Source organism: Apodemus sylvaticus, chromosome 6 (assembly GCF_947179515.1).
Source record: "Apodemus sylvaticus chromosome 6, mApoSyl1.1, whole genome shotgun sequence".
NCBI classification, from domain to species: domain Eukaryota; kingdom Metazoa; phylum Chordata; class Mammalia; order Rodentia; family Muridae; genus Apodemus; species Apodemus sylvaticus.
The window spans coordinates 59971671-59980499 of record NC_067477.1 but is presented as its reverse complement, the minus strand read 5'-3'; positions in this window follow the sequence as shown (position 1 = coordinate 59980499).

The following is an 8829-nucleotide window of genomic DNA, read 5'->3' as shown; positions in this document are numbered from 1 at the left end:
ATGTTCATAGCAGCCTTATTTATAATAGCCTGAAGCTGGAAAGAACCCAGATGCCCTCAAAGGAGGAATGGATACAGAATATGTGGTATATTTACACAATGGAATACTACTCAGCAATTAAAAACAATGAATTCACAAAATTTTTAGGCAAATGGTTTGATCTGGAAAATATCATCCTAGGTGAGGTAACCCAGTCACAAAAGATTACACATGGAATGCAATCTGTGATAAATGGATATTAATTAGCCCAGAAGCCCTGAATACCAAAGGCACAAATCGCATAACAAATGACTCCCATGAAGAAGTATGGAGAAGGTCCTGATCCTGGAAAAGATTGATCTAGCATTGGAGGGGAATATAAGGACAGAGAAAAAAAGGAGGGAGGTGATTGGAGAATGGATGGAGAGAAGAAGGTTTATGGGACATATGGGGAGGGGGGATCTGGGAAAGGGGAAATCATTTGGAATGTAAACAAAAAATATAATATATATATATATATATATATATATATATATATATATATAAAGAATTTTGGCAGCAGGATTGAGGAGAGTTGTGGATGTGTGACAGATTAGTTTAGAGGATTTAAATAGATGCCCAGGAATTTTGATGAAGTCTTAAATAAATCTTGGTCTATGTCAGTATTGGGGAACTAACTACCATAAAGAGCAACAATTGCTGTATTAATTTGCATCATACATTTAAATTAAAATTACCATTTACAAAAAGCGTATAGCTTTAACAGTTAAACTTTTGGATACTGATGGTTGCTGTAAGAGGAAAAGCAACTTTGTAGATACGGCTTTGTTTGTTTGGTTAGTTGTGCTACAGTAAATGGTTATATATCTGTCTGTATATGGACAACACTAAATAGACTCTGGGTTATTAATACAAATTAAGTTAATTAAAGAAGAAAATAAAGGTGGGGGGAGTAATGTTGGAGGAGCCAAAGGAAACTTGGAGAGAGGTAGTGGTTGATGGTTATGATAAATGTAAATTTTTCACATGTGTGAAACATTCAAAAACTGTTTAAAAATTAGCAGTGTTTTGGATAAATGTCATTTATTTCAAACATTTAATTTTCTTAATTTGTAATGTAAAATATATTTGTGAAAGTGATACACATTTTTTTATATTATTGCATTAGAAACTTATTTTACTCATTTGTCAGCCTACTGTACAGTTGACCCTATTTTGATATTGAGAATATAAAACTTGAGCAAACTCATATTCTTAAAAATATTTTCAAAGAATTTCTGAAAACTAAAGTCCACTGGACAATTTCAGGTTATTCAGATGATATACTGTTATGTTGAAATAAAATAAACCCATCCTTCAAGAGTAGTAAGGCAATTGTACATGTAACTTAGGTGACTATCGACATAGTTCAAGTTTGCAACCTACCTCTTTTTATAAGCTTAAGACCTAACTATTATTGTAAGCACTAATAGGCCTAGTAGCATTAAAATTTTGTGTAACTTTTTCATTAGTATTTTTCATATTGCTATATTTATAGAATAACCTTAATGTTCTATAATATGTACAATTTATCTGTTTTCTAAATACTGTGGAATATTTTAATCTTGGAAAATTAAAAGTGATAAGGTATTTTATCCATATTTTATTCAATAATTATGTGTCTATGCATGCAAGCATACTATGTGCATGTGTGTGTGTGTGTGTGTATGTGTGTGTGTGTGTGTGTTGAATTTGGGATTAAAGGACACAAGAAAATTTGGTGTAGTTTGGACTTCAGTTAATGTCATTTTTGTACAGTATAATTTTAGAGTTGCTATGCTAATTATTTAACGCTTTCTCATAGTTTGAATCTGCAATATCTCCCTAAGTTCATATGCATGTCTATACATTTGATCTCTAGGTACTGTTCAGAAAGTTGGTAGAACCTTCAGCAAGTAGATCCTTGCGAGAAAATGCGTGTAGGTCAGACAGACTTTGAGATTTTATAGTCTAGCCTCTTTATATATTTTTGTAAATTTGTTTCCTGTTTTTGCAGCCATACATTCCCTGTTTGTGTCCATGATGTCTCTGGACTTGTAAGCCAATGTAAATGCTTTTTCTTTTATATTGCTTTTGTCAGGGCATTTTATACCAGTTACAGGAGTGGAACTAAGACCATTTTCATAGATTTACAATAGTAGTTTATGATAGCTATGAAAATATCTATTTTTGATTTTTAATAGTCTAAAATATTAAGCTACTGAATTAAGTTAAACACAGGTAGAGTTTATATACTCATGGAATATATTTTTTCAAACTCATGAAAACAAGAAAATCAAGTTTTGTCTGATAAAAACGTGTATAGAAAGTTTCATAGAAATCCAAGTCATCAATATACGATGTTTGTTCTGTCTGTGTGCCTCTAGGGTGCACAGCAACAGTTCATAGAGAAGAATACAATAATGACAGTTGGCATTGTGTTGAATGCATAGGGGGAAAGCTTCTATTGTAAACACAAAAAAGCAATTCACAGCCGGAAAAAAATCACTAACACGGTGCATCTTTCAGCATTATAATTTTGTTTTGTCTTAATTCGCTACACCAAATGTCAATCTCTCTCTTTCCAGATGTAAAATTTATTGAACTTTCTTCATTCATTGTGAATCTGAGACATTAAATTATGTGTTTGAATTGCCCAAAACATTTCTTCTTACAGAATGAGTGTGCCATTATAACTGGAGTTCAAAGGGGTTTCTGAAGCATCTGCATTCTAAACTTCACTGTTTCATGAAACTTGTTATGATAAATTTAAAGAATGAAAATTTTAGGGACACAAAGTGAAAATGATAATTCCCTAATTATCATTACTTTACCATGTGTAGAAGTATTAAGTTAAGAAAACCAGTGTGTATTTCTACCAGTTGGGTGAATGGAGCCCTACTAATCACCAGAGCTTTATAGCCCAGCATGTAAGGGTATGTTCTTAATCCCAAAAGAGACTCTGGGTCATTAGATGTAGGTTAACTCTAATAGAAATAAGTTCTCATAGCTTACCTTTGATGGCATTCGTCTTAGGAGATAAGGTGCCTGATCTTGCCTTGTTGGAGTGAAGTATTCCCTGCAAATTTTTATGACCCTCCACTGGGAACCAAGATTTAGCTAAATTTTTGCTAATTATTTTCTTTCACGCTTTACCTCATCTTCATCTGGAATGAGAATATACTTTCTTAGAATATACTCAGTTATGTTGAAACACTATGAAAAATCACCTGGCCACACAGACGAGCTCAGGTGATGCATTTATCAGCCCGTTCAGTTCTGATCTGAAAGTCTTGAATTCCTGTCTCATGTTTCATCTTCTTTCACAATATCAATCATATTTTGTAAATAGATAAAATCTTAAATATCTAGGCATAATGCTAAAAAATAATGTTGTTTAAAGGCTGTTGAAAGTTTCAGTTATATTTGAATGAATTATTCATTATTTTACCAATATACTAGCTTAGTCAGTACACCCAACTAATTTGTTTAGCAACAGAAAATAGTTTTCTTGAGAAATTATGAATTGCATGACTTATCATTTCTCACCTAGTTTAAATTTCACATGAGATAAGGAAAATAATATTTAATACTTATGAGTTCTTTCCTTTTGTAACAATATAGTCAAAATTTTAATTACCCAAAATAACTGAAAAGAATTAAAGAACTTTATTTTTTTTAAGGAACACTTGAGGAATAATGAATGTATGCTGTATAACGTAAAATAAAAACTCCAAAGATAATAGTGTAGAGTGTTTATTTTGTTGGATGGGGCTAGGAAGATGGTTGAGTATGTACAAGATCATACCAACAGGCTTTATGATCTGAGTTTGATCCATTGATCTTATATGATGTAAGAGGAAAACAGGCTTCCATAATTATTTTAGATCTACATATACATATTAAATACAAATTAAAGGAATTAAGATAGTGCGTATTGCTGCTTGTTGAAGATCAGCTTTCTCTTCATCAAAACAGTCTCCAAGAGGAAGTTGGGAGACTCCTAGGATTCAAGAAAGTAAATAAACTTCACTTGTCTTACAAAGCTGAAACTTGCAAGATTTGAGGCCCTCCAGGGTCATAAAACAAACAAGCAAACAAAGGCAGATGCTGCCGTAGAAGACTCTGAGCCCAGCTGCACAGAGGGGATACAGAGAAGTGCTGATCTTTTTACAAGTGGTGCAGCAAGCATGTTTGCAGTTTTCCTGTGTCGTCATTTCTGCCGGGGTAGGATAGTCAGTAATTTCTGCTCTTAAGAAACTTCTCACTGATTCTCCCATCAGTAACCCAAATTAAAACTCATTGGTTCACCCAGTTGACCTTGGTTAAAACATTTTTGGGTTGTTATGGGTTCCTTTTCCAGGACCCATAACATTTTGTGTGTGTAAAATCCCCAAGACAAAGTCCTTTATGCAACACCACTTTACGATTTGTCTGTTACCCTCAGAATACATTGACTGCAATACATAAATTGTTACTATCTATCTATCCTCCTCTTTATAACACATTTGTATTAACAGACTTGAAATACATTTGATCAGCAATATGCATGTACGCCTTACCTTACATCTACCACTATTAGATAATCATCTATTAAATTTGTTTGTGTAAAATACACTTAAACTGACCTCACTGAATACAGAGATGGCATGTAGGAAAAGAGAGGAAATAACAGTGGATCCCATTTTCTCTTAAAACTGTTCTAAAAACCAACAAAGCAAACTTCACCCTGTGCTCCTTCACATTTAGAATACAAATGATAACAGACTATAACTTGAACTATATTCTTCTTCTTTTAACTGCAACAAAAACTAAACACCACAAAGGGAAATGAGAAGTTAGAAATCTCAAAACAGCTGGGGCTCTGGCTGACCAGGCTCAACTGTGAGAAAGGCCCTTAGTTGGCTGCTATTCTATCTTGTAGGCAAACAGTACTGTCACATTTTATGTCACAATTTGCAAGAATTTCTGTTGCATCTAAACTATTCCCAATATTAAATTATTGTACTATTAATCAAAAATGAAGACAAGTTATTTTTATAATATCACTTAATGTATTCTGTGGATCTAAAGTATATGTACTCAAATTAAACAGAATACCCATGTATATGTGTGCTTCATCTCTATGGCATAAAATCTAAAATTATTATTATTATTATTAATTATTATTATTATTATTATTAAATCTGTTTTTACAGTCTGGGCATTATCCTCCCTCAACCTCTGACTGTTCCACATCACATTCTTCCACCCTGTCTCCAAGAGGATGTTACCATCCACACCTCACCAGAATTCCCCACTGCCTGGGCCCTCAAGTCTCTCAATGGTTAGACGCATCTTCTTTCACTGAGGCTAGACCAAGCAGTCCTCTGCTGTGTATTTGTGGGGACCTCGTATTAGCTAGTGTATGCTTCCTGGTTGGTGGCTCAGTATCTGAGAGATCTTGGAGGTCCAGGTTAGTTGAGACTGCTGGGGTCTCCTGTGGGGTCGTTCCTATTGGGACTCCTATGGGGTCATTCTTTTCATAAGCTTCTTCCATCTTTTCCCTAATTCAACCACAGGGGTCCCTGATTTCTGTTCATTGGTTGAGTGTGAACATCTTTATCTGACTCTTTTAGCTGCTTGTTGGGCATATTAGAGGGCAACTATGCGAGGCTCCTGTCTGTAAGCACACCACAGCATCAGTAATAGTGTCAGGTCTTGGAGCCTCTCCTTCAGCTAGATACAAATTTGAGCCTGCCACTGAAACATCTTTCCCTCAGTCTCTTCTCCATTTTTGTTCCTGCAGTTCTTTTAGACAGGAACAATTCTGGGTCAGTGTTTTGACTGTGGGATGGCAACCCAATCCCTTCATGTGAAGCCCTGTCTTTCTACTGGAGATTGACTCTACATGGTCCCTTTTCTCACTGTTGGGCATTTAATCTGAGGTCCCTCCCATTGTATGAGGATGAACAGAAGTGAATCCCTGATGACCAGAAGAAAGAATGGAAACAGGCAACCTCAGGAAGTAGGAGGTAGGGGGACCCTTTAGAATATACCAGATACCTGGGAGGTGAGAGAGACTCAGGACTCAAAATTTAACTTTTAAAATAACTTTAAATCTATAATCCATACTATATTAAAAATGTTTAAGCCTTTATATGTATCCATGAAATGTAGCATTAAAATGGTTGAAGGAATGACACTTTAAAAATAAAATAACCAACACTGAAAGTTTATTTAGTCTTCATAAAAATATGATTAGACAAATCTAAGAAAAAATATGGGGTAAAGATAACTAAAATCCAGTATATAAGTGTACAAAACTGTTAGTCCATAAACAGTAAGAAAAAGGACAAAATAAAATAAATTATGAAACATTACAACAAAAACAAAAAACTAAACTACCACCTAAAAGTATTCATGGAGGGACTCATGGCTCCAGATGCTTATGTAGCAGAGGATGGCCTTATTTTCCATCAGTGGGAGGGGCGGCCCTTGGTCCAGTGGAGGCCTGATGCCCCAGTCTATGAGGATGCTAGAGTAGTGAGGCTGGAGTGGTGGGAGGGTGGGGAGCATCCTCATAGAGTCAAAGGGGTGGGATGGAGGATTTACAGAGCGGCCACTGAAAAGGGGGACAGCATTTGAAATATAAATAAATAAAATAACCAGTAAAAAAACTACAAAAAAAAATCAAGCAATTCAGTTCTGTATTACTATGTCTACACAGAACCTCTTCTCAGTCGGAAAGCCCTGAAAAACTTAAGGAATGACAAATAGCCAACTTCCTTACATAGAATATCATAAGCCTGGGAGAAAGATAAAGCTATAACATACTATAAATTCTTATGGTTCTTTTCAAAAATGGACGGTATTAAAAATTGAACCCTTTTTGTAGTATATTCATAGAGAATCTAAATACTCTAAACTATGCCCAATCATGCACAATGGAAACAATAATTATTATTTTTGTTTTCATTCATTTTTTAAAATTTTTACCAATTTATACCCAATCATAAAAAATAATCAGATTTAAAAATAAAATGAAAATAATTTTACTCTTATACTAATTATTATATAAAATTTACCTCCATATACACAGATTTTATTGTTTATGCTAACTCTTACATGTCTAGTAGCTAGTCATAGCAGTAAGGCTCCCAGTCACCCATTATGGAATACTCTTTGAGACAGAGTACACACTGTACCTACACATATTCATTCTTAGCAAAGGTGAAAATGTTTTGATTTCAGTTTTAAAAAAATAATTTAATTTTTTATGAATGGATGGAGAGAAGAAGGTTTATGAAACATATGGGGAGGGGGGATCCGGGAAAGGGAATATCATTTGGAATGTAAACAAAGAATATAGAAAAAATATTAAAAAAATAAAAATTAAAATTAAAAAATTTAATTATAAAGAAAACATTTTTATATATTAATATATTAATTATATAATTATATTATTATATTATATATAATTAAATATAATTATATATAAATGTATAATTAATATATTAAATCTATGTATAAATATGTTGCACAAATGTAATATATTTTATTCAGCAATGATATAATTTTGCAAATATGTATTTATAATTTCTTGTTTTGTGTGTATATATAGAGAGAAAGAAAAGGAGAATTTATAAATGAGAAACTTAACAAGGCTAGATTACAGGAAATTCTAAATATATCACAGTGTTTTTAGTCCTATGGTCTCCTGAAGGTTAATCAAACATGTAGCAACTGCAATTTCTTTAGAAGATTTTAGTTCTAAATTCAGTTCTTTGGCCTTATTTAGAAAATCCATCCTTTCAATTACTGTCTCATCTGTTGGCTGGAAGCTGGAAGTTGTTTTTTATGTGAAATGCTAGTCATAACTAGGTTGCCCCAGACTGAGTTATCTCAAAGAAAATGTACATTGGAATTTATTAAATTTTTAATTTTTTTTATTAGTTTTCTTTATTTACATTTCAAATGTTATCCTCTTTCCTCTTTTCACCTCCAAACCCCCCTTATCCCATCCCCCCTCACCCTGCTTACCAACCGACCGACTCCTGCTTCTCTGTCCTGGCATTCCCGTACACTGGGTCATCCATGCTTCACAGGTCCAAGGGCCTCTCTTCTCGTTGATGCCCAACAAGGCCATCCTCTGCTACACATGATAGTGGAGCCATAGGTCCTTCCATGTATAATCTTTGGTTGGTGATTAAGTCCCTGGGAGCTCTGGGGGTACTGGTTAGTTCATATCATTGTACCTCCTATGGGGCTGCAAATCCCTTCAGCTCCTTGGGTCTTTTCTCTAGATCCTCCTTTGGCGACCCTGTGGTCAGTTCAGTGGTTATCTGAGAACATCTCCCTCTGTATTTGTCAGGCATTGGCAGGGCCTCTCAGGAGAAAGCTATATCAGGCTCCTGTTAGCAAGCAGTTGTTGGCATCCACAATAGTGTATGGGTTTGGTAACTGTATATGGCATGGATCCTCAGGTGGGACAGTCTCTAAATGGCCTTTCCTCCAGTCTCTGTGCCATACTTTATCTCTGTGTTTTCTCCCATGGGTATTTTGATCCCCCTTCTATGAAGAACCCAAGTATCCACAATTTAGTCTTCTTTCTTCTTGAGGTTCATGTGGTCTGTGAATTGTATCTTGGCAATTTATTTTTTTCTCATTCTTTTTTTTAATATTTTTATTTTCTATATTCTTTGTTTATATTCCAAATGATTTTCCCTTTCCCAGATCCCCCCTCCCCATATGTCCCATAAACCTTCTTCTCTCCATCCATTCTCCAATCACCTTTCTCCTTTTTCTCTGTCCTTATATTCCTCTCCAATGCTAGATCAATCCTTTCCAGGA